At 43.8% G+C, this 17,837-nt stretch overlaps 1 pseudogene; it reads right to left on the bottom strand.

Annotated features, from left to right (window-relative positions):
• The window catches only part of LOC109680212 (leukocyte immunoglobulin-like receptor subfamily A member 6), a 55,291-nt pseudogene that overhangs the window by 23,171 nt on the left and 14,283 nt on the right, over nt 1-17,837 (bottom strand).

The following is a 17,837-nucleotide window of genomic DNA, read 5'->3' as shown; positions in this document are numbered from 1 at the left end:
AAACCTCATCTTGCTAGCCCATCCAGTTCTCCTCCTTGTCCCACTCATCCACTAGGATGGAACTCAATACAGAGCTGTGTACCATGGCGGCTCTCATGAGAAAATATGAATGATTTGAAATTTGGAATGAGACAAGGCTGTCCACTCCCACCACTTTTAATGAAGATCGTAATGGAAGCTAGATATGATGGTGCACACCTGTATTCCTAGCATTCAGGAGGCAGAGGCTGGGCCCTTGCAAGTTCAAGTCCAGCCAGGGAACATAGTGAGACTGTCTCAAACACCAAGAGCTGGGAGTTAAACTCAGCAGGATAGCACAAGCCTGGAATGCACAACATTCTGGTTCAATCCTTAGCACCAAAAAATGAAAGAATTAGAAGATATAATGATGGAAGCCCTATCCAGAGCATCTGAACTGGAAAGGAAGAATATAATTGTCCTGGGTGCAGGATCATCTTTGTGCCCCTCCCTTGCACAGTGTCACTGTCACTATGGCACAGGAAAGAGGTACACTGCATAATAGTGTCCTAGTGGCTGCCCTGGAAGTCCTTCTCTTCCTGGAGGTCATAGTCAAGTTAAGCACTTCAAGGAGCTTAAAGGTCAGGGTCAGGCCTCTCTTTCCACCTGGAGAAACTGAGTTCCATGTGGGGGAGGGGCTTGTCCAAGTCAGTGACTGCAGAGGAGGCTGCACCAATCCCATAGTCCAGCCTCTGATCCAATGCACCCCAATTCCCAGCAGAGGCCTTTGCTTACCTGTCTGGAGTCCTGATTACATAGGAATGAGGGGCTAATCCTCACTGCTTATGGGGGTGGATAGGCGGTAAGGGGCTGGACACCATGCTCCTCACCTCAGCCTGGCTACTTTTCCCTCAGGCTGGGCCTCGACGTCTCCCTCTGTCTTGGCTCCACCCTCGTGCACTCCAGCCTCTGAGCCTCTGTAGCTCATGGGTCCCAAAACACTTCTCAGTGTGACCAACAGCACACTGGACACAAGCAGAGCTGGCACAGGAAGGAGGACTTGGGTGTTCTGATATGTCTCCAGGCAGCCTGGGGACTCAGAACACTCTGAACAGAGACCCCCTAAGACTCACCAACTGTTGAGATGGGCCCTGAATGTGGTGGTGTTGGTATCCCAGAGGGTCCTATGAATAAGGACAAGACTACTCTGAGTGGCTGAGGCTGCCCTTGAGGACGCTATTTGTGCTCCTTCTGCTATATTTACCTTGTGGCTAGTTCAAAGAGTCCTGGGTCCAGGAACCTTGGATTCTCCTCCCTTAGTCAGAATGAACCTGGCACTGTAAGTTCCAATGAAGGAGGTGGGGTCACATGCCTGGGAAGGCCCTGCTGCTCTATTCCTCTCTGAGGAATTCTCCCCTCTGTCTGCTTCACTCCCAACCAAGTTCAGAGCTCTCATAGGGGGAGGGCCAGGATTGACCCTCTGAGCTCGGAGTGGACAGGCTGAGGGGCCTCACCTGAGACTAGAAGCTTCAGAAGGTCACTGGGATGTGATGACAGGTTAGGGGATGTGCTATGAGAACCTTAACACCTGTAGAGTCCTCTAAGATCACAGCCGTCATGGAGAATTCTCCCTGGTGCTGCTGAGCTCAGGACTTTGGGAGGTGGGCAGATTGGCTGCCCCATTCTTGGTCAGAAGGAAAGTGTCCATTTGGTAGTAGGGTCACATTCTCTTTTAGGGACACTATGAGGCCAGGTTGCACTGAGAAGGAGGGTCTGCCCTAGAGAGAAGATGGGGGGTGAGGGGCTGCCCCACCTTGCCCTTAGCTGAGATCCACAGGGCATGTCTCTGAGGATGTACATCTTTCTGTTTATCTTTTCTTTGACTCTTCCTCTCCCCACCTCTACCCAGTTTCTATGTCCCCTTCCTGATGCCCAGAGACCTCATCCTGGCCATCACCTCTGGGGTTCTGCAGCCAGCAGTATATTCTGGCCTACATTCCAATCCTGGGGAGTAGTGACAGCCAGTCCTAGTGCCAGCAGTATTGAAACAATGCTAATCAGTAGGATACGGTATGGGTGGCAGAAAAGGGGATACATTTGTGTCCTGGTGGACAAATCCTCAGGATTCCACCATGTGTTAACCAACCAGCTTCCAGGAGGTTGCTAGAGCAGGGCTGGAGCTCTCTCGGGCAATAGCGTGCTATTGTGACGTCTTCTGGAACCTTAATTTGAGGAGGTTAGTTGGGTCATGGATAGCCTGCCAGTCACTGGGGTCTTCGAGGGCTTCTGCCTTCTTTATCCAAAAAAAAGATAAAAAAAAAAAAGAAAAAGAGGAGAGAGAGAGAGAGAGAGAGAGAGAAAGAAATACACAAAGACTTAAAAGTTCTCCTCCACTCAACCAAAGACTGTAGACATGTTATCTCCTGGAAAACTGGTTCCAATAGTGTTCAGTGGCTATTTGTCTCAAATCTTTAATGCTACTCTTTATTGTTGTTATTTTTTATGGTGCTGGGGATCAAATAATATTGCTCTTAATTTGAAACTGAGCACACAGAACGGGAACTACGCAGACTGTTCTGGGAAATAACTATGCGCCAGTACACCCTGGGCAGAGACTGGTCTCTGAATGAACCTGCTGGACTGTTAATCTGTGATTAAGATACCCAGGGGGTAATTGGGGGGTGACTACTCAGAGGACAGGCTGAGTGTACCATAGCATCTATATGGGTCACTGACAGGGTCTAGGGGGAAGTCGACCTGATTGAGCCCTGCCTAGGGAGGCTGGCCATGATGCTTGGTAAAATCATGTCTTCACCCACCTTGGACAAAAAATCTGTCACAGTCTAAAGCAGAGTGACTTTGGAGGGTCAGGTATCTCCAGGGGTGAAGATAAGGAAGGGTTTATTCATGAGGGATGGCTTTCTGGACATCTCTGGAATGAAGACAGGTCAGGGGCTAAAGAGTAGATCCTGCCACACAGTCTCTCAAGTCTGGGTCTTTGACTCGGGGTGACACAGCTTCCCTCTCACTGGGAACAGGCACATGACAGTGTTAGGGATTCAAAAGTAATTGGGTCAAAATTAAGCAACCTCACCTGATACCAGGAGCTCCAGGAGATCGCTGGGTGCTGACCACACCTGAGGTTGGTTCCTGTAATAGCCAAAGCATCTGAACATCCACCTGCTCAGGGTCCACAGGGAACAGGGCCTGTAAATGCCCACTGAGATGGCTCTGAGAGTCCTGGGTCCAGGAACCTTGGATTCTCCTTCCTTAGTCAGAATGAACCTGGCAAATGCCAGCAATGAGACACACTGGAGGGTCAATATCTCTACTGAGGTCACCACAGGGCTGGGCAGGGCTTAGAGACTGGGTTTGCTGTAGGCTCCTAGGAGAGATGTGGGTAGTGTGTCAAATTGGCTCACACCTCCAATATTGACCCAGGGCTAGGCAGTGAGAGGAGACAACCCTGATAGTAGACCTTCTTCCTGAAGCAGAGCCAGGTGTTGGGAACCCTGTGTGTCCTCTCACCTGTCACCACCAGCTCCTGGATGTTACTGTCCTCTGATCAGCCAGCAGGGCTGTGATAGTTGGAGTGATATCGTCCTTCATATTGGTCTGTCATGTGTGTGATGGAGAACTTGGTCTTGTTGCTGGACTGCAGTGGGCCCTGTGTGTCCCAGGATGCTGAGCTCACCTCTTCATTAAGATGGTACTCCTGGGCCTCCAGGTTCCCCTCACACCATATGGTCACAGGCATACCCCAGGTGTTCATAGAGCCTGGCTCAGCACAGAGGGTAGGTTTGGGGAGGGTCTCTGCAAGGAAATCAGAGGCTGGGTCTCAGGAAATCACCCCCATTCCAGCTCTCAAACAAGGACCTCTGGCATCAGCCACACTTGTGGTTCTTCATCCTCAACGTCCTGAGTGTCCCCTTGTCCCCAATGAAGGGTAGGGGCCTGAGACAGTTGGAGACAAACTCACCTACCATCACCTGGTTCCTGGAGTCCAAACTCAGCCCTGGAAGAGAGTTCCTTTTGAAAAGTTTGTATCTGAAGCCTGAGAAGATCCACTACTCCCCAGAATCTCCTGAACCCCTGGGGTTTCTTGATGTCCAAGACCTGGCTTTGGGATGGCATCCTTTCCAGGCCTGAGACTCCCTTTCCCCTCTTCACATCTCACCCAGGCAGAGCAGAACCATGAGTCTGGGGTTCATGGTGTCTTCTCCTACTGATCAGGGATGCACAGATTGATAAGTCTAAGATGTCCAGTAGTACAGACAGAGAGATAAGCCAAGTGTGAACACTCAGAGGGCAGATAATGCCTGTCACATGGTTGTGACATCAGCAGCCCCACAGGAAATGGAAAGACACTGTATAAGAACCTGTTTCTCATTTGTGGGACGCTGGGGTGTAGTGGACACCAGGCTCTTGGCAGATAAATGAGACAATAATTGTGATGTCCGTGACCTCTGGCTGCATCCACCTGGCTTTATCTTCTCTTTTGCCCCCAAATAATCTTCATATATTTTGACTATTTTCATTGTACATCACTAAATGACAAGCATGAAAATCACTAACTTTCAGAACTTATTTTTTACATAGCATTTTCTCTCTAAAGTCCAGAAACCAATAAAGACTGTTACCTGCAATATGTGGGTGTGTAGGGTGATACATACGGTCTCTGATGTGCCACTGTGTATAGCCATGACTTGGAAACACTTAGTCTATTTATTCCAAAGCACTTAGTAAAATGGTAAAATATGAAAAATATAACCTAAGACAAACATAAACAAATAAAAATGAACAAGAGCTTATATCAAGTTGACAACATAAACATGGGTTGGAGCAAAAGTGAACACAGTAACTTATGAGGAACTGGGGTTTTAACCATAAGACATCATCAGACCATAAAAAGTGATAAAACTGTATAATGTCATATCAGGACTGGAAACATCTGGGTGAATTCACTCTTTGCATCACCCCTGAATATTAAGAGGCCCATAAAGAACACAATACCAGTGGCCATGAGCAAGAGACAGCACCTCCTTCTCTAGACTTTGTTCAAGGAAGCAAGGACTCTCATGAGGGACACAGGAGAAGCTGGGTTGCATTTTAACCTGGAAAACACGACAGTACTCAAACAGGACTCCTTTGTCCTGAGAAGAGGGACAGGGACAAAAGGGAATCCACCTCCTTGCCCCTGCCTCAGACAGAACATGTGGGAAGTGGGGACACCATCCTCCATTCTCCACCAGGGTGTGCTGTACTCTGCACACTGCATGTGACCCAGCCATCCACAGGCTCAAGCCAGGTCCTAAAGCCAAATGACGATGAATGACAGACAATGGGACCTCCGACTTGTCGCTGCCTCATGTGTTCCAAGGATACAACTCAGTAACCTGGAGCCAAGCAAGGGGTTGGGATTCCAGAGGGGCTGGGGCTTTCTCTGCCCAGCACACACTACCCTTTGTTTCCTGCTTCACTTTTGGGTACTCCCATCCCTCCTTTCACACCTTCAAATCTCAGCATCTGGGATCCTGGAAGGGGTCAGAGATGGATGAAGTTGGATGACTCTGTGTTTCCATTTCTGACATAGGCAGGATGAATTCTGCTCTCCCTTCCCTCAGTGATCCTCCTCTATCCCAACATCTGTGGGTCTCTTGGGGCCATGTACTGACCATGCAGTGAGGAGGACCCTGTAGTTTGTGGACTTGGTGAGTCCATGTGTTGTCCCAGCCCCAGTGCTCCCTCTGGTGCCAACATCCCACGGTGGTGACTGTCACTGCTCCAGGATCTGCAGGTTTTTCCTGAGACCTTAGGATCTATGACCACGGGATGTTCCCTCTCACATAGGGTTGGAGTGTAAGCTTCACAGACACCTATGATGCCATGAAATTACCAGAGCATCCATGTGCATGGGGACAGGGAAAGGGAGGACAGGGAGGAACCACAGAAGAATCTCCTCTGTGCACTCTTCAAAGTTCTGCACACGCAGAATGACTTTTTTTCAGAGTCATGAAAAGAGTGATTAACCAGACTGTTTGTTCAAACAAAAATGTATTGATTTCAAGTCATTATATTTCAGGAGACACCTCACAAAGGGCCTCTAGTGAAAACTGAATGGCTTGAGGGTCCAGAGAGAATATTAGAACATCATTTTGGACTTATGATGAATTAGATTTTTTGTCATTTTTTCTTCCATATGACCTAGTTTCATGTTCTTGGTTGAAAAGATGGGGTCTCATTAGTACATGAGGGGAAATGTGGTGATTAAATTTAAAGCAAATGTTAGATGGATGTGGAACAAGCATGAGGTTCACAAAGATGAGGACACAACACTGACATGTGGAATTTGATCTCACATAATGGAAGTGAGAGGGAATGAATGCCAGTCAGCAATGTCCCTGGCCAGGTGAAGGAAGGCACATTTATCAGGAAAAGAGCTTCCCTCACCAACACCAGCCATTGCTGCATCCAAACCTTGTGTACTACATGGACCTTCTCAGAACATACTTCCCAATTTTTACCCCAGACATTCTTCCAGTGTCTCCTGGGATCCTCAGATTGCTTTCCAAAGCTCCATCATCTGCATGGTGCACTGTTCTTTGTCTCCTTTTCTTTAGTTATATCTTGGGTCACTTCAAGGACCACCAGAACCAAGTCAGCTCCACCCATGTGGATGGATTATCTTGGGGTTGTGAGACTGGGAGTTGTGAACAAGGAGGACACAGATGCCAGGGCAAAAATCACCTCAGAATCCTGATGTCCTCACAATTTCCTGTCTCCCTTCGAGAAGATTGGCTCTCTGTGTTCAGCCTCATAACTAAGAATTGACATAGTGTGTGATGGGTGGGTGGTCTCAGCTGCTACTGAGAACCAAAGAAGAGAAGTAGGATGCCTGAAGCCTGAATAGACTGAGCATTTCTCTGGTCTCCACATCCCTATGTCTGATCCTCATGACATAACATCATGTAGATCCTGAATGAACCCTTTCCCTGCTGTATCAGGTTTCCCTCTGGGATCTTCATTGGATTTTCCAGCCTCATATGAATATAGCATAATGTACTGTATGGTAAGCTTTGAATATTATGGGAACATGGTAATGGAGAATAAGTAACAGGGAGGATTTAAATTTGATTAAAGCATGATATACCCAGGCTTGAAGTGCCTACGTGAACCCCCCTTGGACTATCAGTATGCAGTTAAAAAATGAAGGGCCGGAAGGAAAAATAGGTCTTTTCTAGGGGTGGGAATAGTGGGAGCCCAGGTGGGCATAAGGAAAGGATGAATGAGGATGAATGTGGTGGATGTATTTTGTATCCATATATGAAAATAGAAGAATGAAAAATGTTGAAATTGTTCTAAGAAGGATGGAGGGGAGAAGAGGGATAATGATGGAGGGGTTAAATCTAACTAAGATATATTGTAAGCACATATGCAACTATCACAATGTGTCACCCTGTATAACAATTACATGCTAATAAAAATTTTATTTTTTCTTCATTTATACACATGTGCATACTCTGTTTGGGCCATTTTTCCCTCTAACCCCCACCCTCTCACTCTCCCCTCCAGCCCCTTCACTTCCAGGCAGAATCTGTTCTGCCCTCATCTCTAATTTTGTTGAAGAGAAAACATAAGCAGTAATAAGAACGACAAAGCATTTTTGCTAGTTAAGATAAGGACAGCTATACAGAGAGATTCTAGCATTGTTTCCATGTACAAATGTGTTACATCCCATGTTGCTTAATCTCTAACTGACCTTTTCACTAATTCCTGATCCCCTTCTCATATTGACCTCTGTCACTTTGAGGTGTCTGTATTAGTTCCTCTGCAGTGGGGACATCAAATACTTTCATGTTTTGGGTTTCTTACCTATCCCCATATTTCCCATGTGTGCTCTCACCTTATCATGTGACCCATGTCCAACCACATTGCTGTATTTGCCCTAGATGTAAGTCTGCATGGGGGGAGAACTTATGATATTTGATCTTCTGAGCCTGGCTAACTTCGATCAGAATGATGTTCTTCAGTTCCATCCATTTACTTGTGAATAATAAGATTTCATTCTTCATGGCTGAGTAGAATTCCATTGTGTTATAAACACCACATTTTCTTAATCAATTCATCAGTAGTGGGGTATCTTGGCTTTTTCCATAAGTTGACTATTGTGAATAGTGCTGCAATAAACATGGGTGTGAAGTGCCTCTGGAGTAACCTGTGTCACATTCCTTTGGGTATATCCCAGGAGTGGGATTGTTGGATCACATGGCAAATCTATGTTTAAATTTTTAAGAAGCCTCCAATTTTTTTCAGAGTGGTTGCACTAGCTTGCATTCCCAACAGCAGTGTATGAGGGTTCCTTTTTCCCCACCTATTGTTAGTGGTGTTTTTGATGATGGCTATTCTAATGGGGTGAGGTGGAATCTTAGTGTGGTTTTGATTTCCATTTCCTTTATGGCTAGAGATGGTGAGCATTTTATCATGTGTTTTTTTTTTTTGCAATTTGAATTTCTTCTTTTGAGAAAATTCTGTTTAGTTCAGTTACCCATTTATTTATTGGTTCATTGATTTTTGGAGAGTTTAGTTTTTTGAGTTCTCTGCATATTCTGGTTATCAGTCTTTTGATATACAGCTGGCAAATATTTTCTCCTTCTCTGTGGGTGGTATCTTCAGTTTAGAGACCATTTCTTTTTTTGTACAGAAGAGTTTTAGTATTATGGAGTCACATTTGTCCATACTTTCTCTTAGTTGCTGAGCTATGGGAGTTCTATTGACGAAGTCCTTTCTTGGGGAGAGGTTTTTTTTTTGTCTTCTCATTTTTGGTGCTGGGATCGAACCCAGGGCCTCATGCATGCTAGGCAAGTGCTGTACCACCGAGCTACATCCCAGTCTGAGGAAGTCCTTTCTCATACCTACTACTTCCAGAGTGTTTCCTGCTCTTTCCTGTGCCAACTTCAGAGTTGTGGTTCTGATATTAAAGTCCTTGATCCATTTGAGTTGATACCAGTACAGGGTGATAAACATGGATCTAGTTTCAGTTTTTTGCAGATGGATAACCACTTTTACTAACAAGATTTGTTGAACAGGCTGTCTTTTTTCCATTGTATATTTCTAACACCTTTGTCAAAAATAAGGTGGACATAGCTGTGTGGATTCATGTCCAGGTCCTCTATTCTATTCCACTGGTCTTCATGTCTGTTTTTTGCCAATACCATGCTGTTTTTATTGCTATTGATTTGTAATATAGTTTGAAGTTGGGTATTGTGATACCTCCAGCATTGCTCTTTTTGCCGAGTATTGCCCTGGCTACAGGCAGTCTCTTGGGTTTCCAAATGAATTTTAAGGTAGATTTTTCAATCTCTTCGATGAATTTCTTGGGATTTTGATGGAAGTTGCATTAAACCTGTAGATTGTTTTTGGTAGTATAGCCATTTTTACTATGTTGATTGTACCAATCCATGAGCATGGGCTATCTCTTCACCTTCTGTAGTCTTCCTCGATCTCTTTCTCCGGGGGTTTGTAGTTCTCCTTATAGAGGTCGTTCACATCATTTGTTAGGCTTACTCCTAGGTATTTGACTTTTTTTTAAGGCTATTGTAGATGGAATTGTTTCCATATATGCTTTCTCAGTTTGGTCATTATTGGTGTATTGAAAAGCTAATGATTTCTGTAAGTTGATTTTGTATCCTGCCACCTTGATGTAGCTGTTCATGGTGTCTACAAGTTTTGGGTAGAGTTTTTTGGGTCTTTAAGGTATAGGATCATATCATCTGCAAATAGGGATATTTTGAAAATTTCTTTACCTATTTGTATTCCTTTTATTTCTTCTTATTGCCTAATTGCTCTGGCTAGGAATTCCAGTACTATGTTCAATAGGAGTGAGGATAGTGGGCACCCTTGTCTTATTCTTGATTTTAGTGGAAATGGTTTCAGTTTTTTACCATTAAGTATGATGTTGGCCGTAGGTTTTTCATATATAGCTTTTATAATGTTGAGGTACTTTCCTTCTATTCCTAGTTTTCATAGAGCTTTTATCATGAAGTGGCATTGGATCTTGTTGAAGAATTTTTCTGCATCTATTGAGATGATCAAGTGGTTTTTGTACTTGCTTCTATTAATGTGCTGTATTATGCTTATAGATTTATGTATGTTGATCCACCCTTGAATCCCTGGGATGAAGCCAACTTGGTCGTGGTGAATGATCTTTCTGATGTGTTGTTGGATTAAGTTTGCCATTATTTTATTAAGGACTTTTGCATCAATGTTCATTAAGAAGATTGGCCTATAATTCTTTTTGGAGGTGTCTCTTTCTGGTTTTGGGATGAGTGTAATACTGGTTCATAAAATGAGTTAGGCAGTTTTCCTTCCCTTTCTCTTTCATGGAACAGTTTAAGGAGGGTTGGTGTTAGTTCTTCTTTAAAGGTCTGATAGAATTCATCAGAGAATCCTTCAGATCCTGGACTTTCTTTTTTGGGAGACTATTTATTGCTGCTTCAATTTCATTTTGTGTTATAGATCTATTCATGCCATTAATGTTCTGTTGGTTCAGTTTTGGATTGTCATAAGTATTTAGAAATCTGTCCATTTCTTCAAGATTTGCAAATTTATTAGAATATAAGTTCTCAAAGTAGTCTAATGATTTCCTGGATTTCTGTGCTGTTTGTTGTAATCTCTCCTTTTGCATTTCTGATTTTACTGATTTGGGTTTTGTTTTCCTCATGTTAGTCAGGTTTTCCAGGGGTCTGTCTATCATATTTTTTTTCAAAGAATCAGATTTTTGTTTCATTGATTCTTTGTATTAGTTTTGTTTCTATTTCATCGATTTGGGCCCTTATTTTTATTATTTCTCTCCTTTTGCTTGTTTTGCTATTTGCTTGTTCTTGTTTTTTTAGGACTTTCAAAGGAAGCATTAGGTCATTGATTTGAGATCTTTCTGACTTTTTAACATATGCACTCATGGCTATAAACTTTCCTCCTAGGACTGCTTTTGCTGTGTCCGATAAGTTCTGGTAGTTCGTGTTTTCATTTTCATTACCTTTCAGGAACCTTTTAATTTCCTCTTTTTTTTCACTAATGACCCATTGATCATTGAGCAATGTGTTGTTCAGCTTCCAGCTGTTTGCAGGTTTTTATTGTTGAGTTCTAGTTTTAATGCCTTGTGACCAGATAGAATGCAAGGGGTTGTTTCAATTTTCTTATATTTGCTAAGGCCTGCTTTGTGCCATAAGATATGATCAATTTTGGAGAAGGTTCCATGGGCTGCTGAGAAGAATGTATATTGTGCAGAAGCTGGATGAAATATTCTGTAGACATTGACTAGGTCAATTCGATCTATGGTGTGATTTAGATCTAGGATTTCTTTATTGATTTGTTTGGACGACCTATCTATTGGTTATGGGGTGTATTTAAGTCTCCCACTATCACTGGGTTGGAGTTTATATATGTTTTAGGTCCTTCAGAGTATATTTGATGAAATTGAGTGCATTGATGTTGGGTGCATATAGGTTGATAACTGTTATTTCCCTTTAGTGTATTTCCCCTTTTATTAGTATGGAATGTCCTTTATCTTATCTCATTTGATCAATGTAGGTTTGAAGTCTACTTTGTCCAAGATAAGTATTGCTACTCCTCCCTGTTTTCAGGGGCCATTGGCTTGGTAGATCTTCTTCCAGCCTTTCACCCTCAGTCAGTGCTTATTTCTATTGATGAGATGGGTCTTATGTAAACAACAGATTGTTGGATATTCCTTTTTAATCCAGTTTGCCAAACTGGACTTTGATGGGGGAATTAAGTCCATTAATATTCAGTGTTAGTATTGATAGATATGTGGTGATCCCTGTCAAGTGTCAAGTTGTTATCTTTGTTGATTAAGGGTTTGATTGTTGCAGCTGAATCAATGTTGCTCTCTACTTTCTTGCCTTTTCTTCTCCTGTGGTTTGGTACTGCCTGCCCTTTCATGGTTTTGTTTGCTTTCACTTTTCGTGTGCAGAATTCCTTGGAGAATGTTTTGTAGTGCTGGTTTGGAGGTCATATATTGTTTTAGTTTCTGCTTATGGTGGAAGACATTTATTGCTCCATATATTTTGAATGATAGTTTTGCTGGGTAGAATATCCTAGGGTTAAAGTTATTTTCATTCAGTATCTGGAAAACCTCACTCCATGCTCTTCTTCCTTTTAAGGTTTCCATTGACAAATCTGCTGGGATTTTGATGGGTTTACCTTTGTATGTTATCTGTTTTTTCTCTCTTACAGCCTTCAATATTCTTTCTCTATTTTCTGTGCTTGTTGTTTTAATGGTAATATGTCGTGGTGTAGTTCTATTTTAGTCAAGTGTGTTTGGTGTCCTGGAGGCTTCCTGTCCCTGAATGGGCATAGTTTTCTCTAGATTTGGGAAATTTTCTGTTATTATTTTGTTGACCATATTATGAATTCCTTTTTCTTGCACCTCTTCACCTTCTTCAATGCCCATGATTCTCAGGTTTGGTCTTTTGATGGAGTCAGTGCATTCTTGCATAATCTGTTCACAGGTTTTGAGTTGTTTGAGTAATATTTCTTCAATTTTCCCTTTAAGTTCCATTTCATCTCAAGTTCTGTGATTCTGTCTTCTGCTTGTTCTTGTCTGTTGGAGTGGCCAAACATTGTGTTTTGTATTTCTGTTTCATTTTTTTCCTGAGGTTTTCCATATCATGGGTCACTTCCTCTTTAATATTGTCAATTTTCATTCTTAAATCATTTATCTTTTTATATATGGCATTCTCTGTTTAACTTTGATATTTATTTAGGGCTCCTATGAGTTCACTTATTTGTTTTTTTGTCTTCTCATATTCTTTATTTTTATTTTCTTGGAATTTCTTGAGTGTCTCCTGTACATTTTATTGACCTTGTTTAGTAACATCTCCATGAAATTCTCAGGGATTTCTTCTTTCAGGGTGTTCTTCTGGGGTTTGTTGGGTTCCTTAGAATAGTCTATGTTTGTTTTGTTGGAGTCTGGAGTTGGATATCTGTTTTCTTCATTTTTCTCTGAATCTTGTACTAATTTAATTTGGGGGGAAGAATGGTTTCCATCACTTTTTCATCTTCCCATAATTCCATTTGTTGCTGTTTCTGTCCCTGTTCTGTTGGTCTTCATCTCCCAAGCAGCTTTGGAGACCGCATCTGGCAGCATGGGAATCCACCTGCTTTCTCAGTGCAACGTGGCATGGAGAAGTTTTGCACAGGCTGGGGGTTCAAGGTGTCGGAGTCTTTTTTATTCTTGGTTGTTTTTTTTGGCCAAGTGTGGCTCCAGCATCTCAGCAAGATTTCTGATTTACTGAACTCACACTGTCTGCTTCCTCCCTCTAGTCACCAACTTGAATCCCCTCCCAAAAAAAATTTTAAAAAAGAAAAGAAAATTGGTCTCCCAGTTCCAAAGTCATAAAGCCCTTGTATGCTCTCTGTTCAGTTTGAAACATGGACACTTAATCCCCTTTAGAAAAGGTAACATGGCATCACCAGGGTCCAGGGGTGAGGGGTTGGTCTTTAGGGATTCTGAAAGACAAGAGCAAGCACAAAGTTAAGTTCTGGTGTTGTCTCCCCTCCATCCCAATCCATTTCTCTGCTTCTCTCAGTAACTAGGTATCACATAGTTAGAAACTCCTGTGATACGACAACCATAGACACAGACACCCACACATTAATGGATACTTATTCTAAAGGGTGGTAATGACAGTGGTTCATAAAAAATGTGTAAATCTACATGGATGACCCATAATGATCATTTAACAGTATATCACTCTAGCAATGTTAAATTGGATATCTGTTAATATAAATATATGTTAATATAGGCATATTCAATGTCTGTAATTATAGATATGCATAGGTACATATCTATCTAAAGTTATAGACTGTAGTAATGAAGGCTTGTCAAGAGCAGAAGTTGAAGTTGGACTGGGCACTTGATTTTCACACCCACTGCTGGCTGCAGGATGCACCGTCCTCTTTCTTCTGCCACACAGGTGGAACAGAGTCTCAGATCTTCACAATCCTCAAATAGCTCCCCTCTCTGAAAATTTCTGAGAAAATGGTAGTAAAAAGGATATTGGAGAGAGAGAGAGAAGAAAGAGAGAGAGAGAGAGAGAGAGAGAGAGAGAGAGAGAGAGAGAGAGAGATCTGCTTTTGATCAATGAGATAATTTCAGATACCATGTGGACAACCAGATCACTGTTTAACGTACCAAGTTCATCTAATCAGTGCAGCTCTGACCCACAAGTCCTCTAGGATCTCAAAGATGGGAGACAACAAAGACCAAGCTGCATTAGCACAAGGTTTTCCTTGAAAGATTTGTTTTTTTAACCACAGAAACCATCTTGAGGCACCTGAGGGAAAAACTGGCAGAAATAAGGAGGATGACAGGAACTTGACGTTGAAGCCACAGCAGTGTTCTGTGTATTGCTTCTCAACTCTACACAAGTGACAATACACTGGAATATTTGAGACTGTCCATGGAGGAATGGACACAGTAATCAGAAAATGCTGCTAATTGGGATATTTTTAAGTGACATTTTTCATAGTGATGTCATTGGTGTTCCAACAGACTCTTCTTTCCAGCAGTAGTGTGTTGACTCCAAGTCACAAGTTCAAGAGAAACATAACAAGGGGTAACCGATGAAGGCTGAAAGATTGGAGATTCAGACTATGTTGGGCATTGAATATTTTTCATGCTGAAGTCTGATTTTTGCAACTTGATTCTGTCATTTGAGCCAAGGTTCACATCCTCAGCTGAAAAGATGAGAGAGGCATGGGGGATGTGATGATTTAAAATAAATGAAATGTTACATGAAGTGGGGCAAAGTAGGAGGTGCACAAAGATGAGAACCCAAATGTGTTTGTGGGGTTCACGTTTAGGTCATGGAGGTGAGAGGAGAGGACAGTCAGAAAAAATCCACAGCAAGGTGGAGCACATCTCCAGAATTCAGCAAGGAAATAACTCCATCTCAACACATAAATGTTTCCCTGCCCTGGACCACGTTTGCCCCTGGACATTCTCAGACCATAGTTTGCAAAATTAAGAACTGCATTTTCTTCCAGAGACTCTTGGGATGGTCAGATCCTATCCCAGTCTCCACTAAGCTGTGTGTGCATGGTTCTCTCTTGTTCACCTCTTGGCTTCATCTTGGGTCCTTCTCCAGCTGTGCAGAGTCTCAAATAGCAGAATCCCAAGGACCATGAGGACCAGGACAGCCACACCCATGCAGATGAGATTCTCCACTGTGTAATTCTGGGCCTGTGATGCTGGGTATTGTTCCCCAAAAGGACATTGGGGTGAGGTCAGATGAAAATCACTTCCAGGTTCTTGCATGTCCACCAAGGATACCTGTCTCTCCATGAGAGGACTCTACCCTCTATGTATAGCCCCTTAAATGAGGGTTCTCCTGACTCATGTGTCTTTGAATCTAACTTTTTCTGTCCAACCTCAGATCCCTTGCTTGCCTGTTCAACCTTCTGCCAATTCTGAGAAGTCTCGGGCACCCTGCAGGTGCGGCTGAGGGCCTGTGTCCTCAGGGTCTCTCAATAATGAGGAACAAGAACAGTGTTCTATCCAGCCACTCTTCCTCCTCCATCAGCCCAACAGCTCCCCTGTCTAAATTAGGCCTGGGAACTACATCCTGCTGACCCGGCACTTTCTCCCTCCTCTGCTCCTCACATAGCACCTGGGACAGACTGGAGCCAGCAGGTCATGCACAACAGTGTTGTACTGGCTCTTAGAAAATATTAATGGTTTGAGTGACCCATGAAAGAGGGACTAATTCTAAACTCATGTGGATTTATAAGTTCTTACTGTTTCCCTATACTGTGGCATCCACTTACTCAGTTGATACCCCAGGACTGGTGGGTAAAATCTCATGTACCTGCCCTGACCCTCAGCTTCTTCATCCTCATGAATCACAGTTTATTGAGACAGGTAGGACAGGACAGAGGGCTGGAGACTGGAGCAGGTCTGGGATCCTCCTATTCCAGAGCCTCAGAAGTCAGAAATCAGGGGTCTTTGTAGTTCAAGTCTAGACAGCTCCCCTCTCCAGATATCCAGGGCAGGAGAGAGCACTCTCTCAGAAGGTCACCTCCTAGGGAGACTGAGCTAGCATAAAGTCAGCCCCCTTCTCAGGGGTTCTTTCCATACCTGGTTTCTGGAACTTGTGCCTACCTTGTTTTTGCCCAGTCCTGGCTCCCTGTGGAGTAGTGGGGTTCCTGGAATCCTCCTCAGGGAGAGGACAGGGTAGGGGACCTGTGCTAGTCAGCTTTCACTTACTGTGACAAGTACCTGAGGTAAATCAAATTAAAGGAGGAAAGGTTATTTGGTGTATGAATCCACACCTGCAGGCCATGACTGATGTGCCCAGTAGACTTATGGCCTATAGTCGGGCAGGTCATCAGAGTGGAATCACATGGCATAGGACAAGTGTCTCTTCATGGCAGCCAGGAAGCAGGAGAAGAAAGAGGATGGGGCTGGGGTCTCAATATACCCTTTGTGAGCTAGCACCCAAACCGGGCTTTGAAATGGAAACACCCCTGAGATCAGACCCCCTTCTTGAGGGCAGAAACTGGGACCGGGACACCCGAGTGTCCTGTCATTCAGCTCCAGGAATTCACTGCTTTCTGACCAACCAGCAGGGCTGTAATATTTACAGTGATACAGTCCTGCATGATGGTCTGTTATGGAGGGGATAGAGAACTTGAACTTGATCCTTGGCTTCTCTCTTGTGTATGTCTTTCAATTTCCTCTGCTTACCTTTTTTATAAAGGTTATATTGTGGAACGTGTGAGTCCATTTACCACACTTCCTCCTTCTCTCCTAGGAGGCTACAGTGAACCCATTCTCTCAACCCTGCCCAGCCTGGTGACCTCGGGAATGAATGTGACCCTCCAGTGTGGCTCATGACTGGGGATGGAGAACTTGGCCTTGATCCTTGGCTTCTCTCTTGTGTATGTCTTTCAATTTCCTCTGCTTACCTTTTTTATAAAGATGGTATTTCTTGGCTTCCAGGGTCCCCTGACACCAGATGGTCACAGGCTTTCCAAAAGCGATCAAAGAGCCTGGTTCAGTACAGAGGATGGGTTTAGGGATGGTCCCTGCAATAAATTCAGGGTTTGGGTCCCAGTACATCATTTGCTTCCTACTCTCTCAGCCCTAGTACCTTCCGAACATCCCCTCCCTCAAAACCAGCCCACACTTGTGTTATCCATCCCACTGTCCAGGACTTTCTCTTTGTCTCCAAGGAGGTTTCAGCACCTGAAACAGCTGGGGACACACTTTACTGCCTGTGCATATGTCCTTTATTGCAGAGTCAACCCTGGAAGAGAGTTCCCTGTGAGAGATTTGCTCCTGAAGCCTGAACAGGTCCTCTCCTCCCAGGTACTCCTGAGCCCTGGGGTCTCCGGATTTACAAGGCCTTGGATGTGGGGTGAGGTGTTCCCAAAACTAGGTTACCCTCTCCCTTTCTTCACATCTCACCCAGGCACAGAAGAATGATGATTGTGGGAGCCATGCCATGTCCTCTCCCTCGATCAAGCTATGCAGTTGAATGAAAACAGCATATGCAAGAGGATGGACAGGCATACAGGGTGTGGACACTGGAGCAGATCCTCCCCATCAAGGAGCTGGCACTTCACTCACCACTCAAAAGTGAACTGCCCTCTCAAGGACCCTGACTCTCATTTCTCCAGAACTGGGCTGGAGCTTTCTTCATACACCTCAGCTATGAATTTCAACCTGGGTGAGTTGATCTGTTTACAGCAAGGGTGTGAATGGCACCTTGGGGAGCCTTTTCTTATTGCTCAAGGCTAAAGTGAAGAGTGGAGATGAGTGAGGGCTGATGGAGGAGGAGGATTCTGAAGAGGAAGAA

This window comes from Castor canadensis, chromosome 16 (assembly GCF_047511655.1).
Source record: "Castor canadensis chromosome 16, mCasCan1.hap1v2, whole genome shotgun sequence".
Taxonomy (NCBI): domain Eukaryota; kingdom Metazoa; phylum Chordata; class Mammalia; order Rodentia; family Castoridae; genus Castor; species Castor canadensis.
Note: the sequence above shows the minus strand (reverse complement) of the source record. Positions and strands in the feature narration are given on the sequence as shown.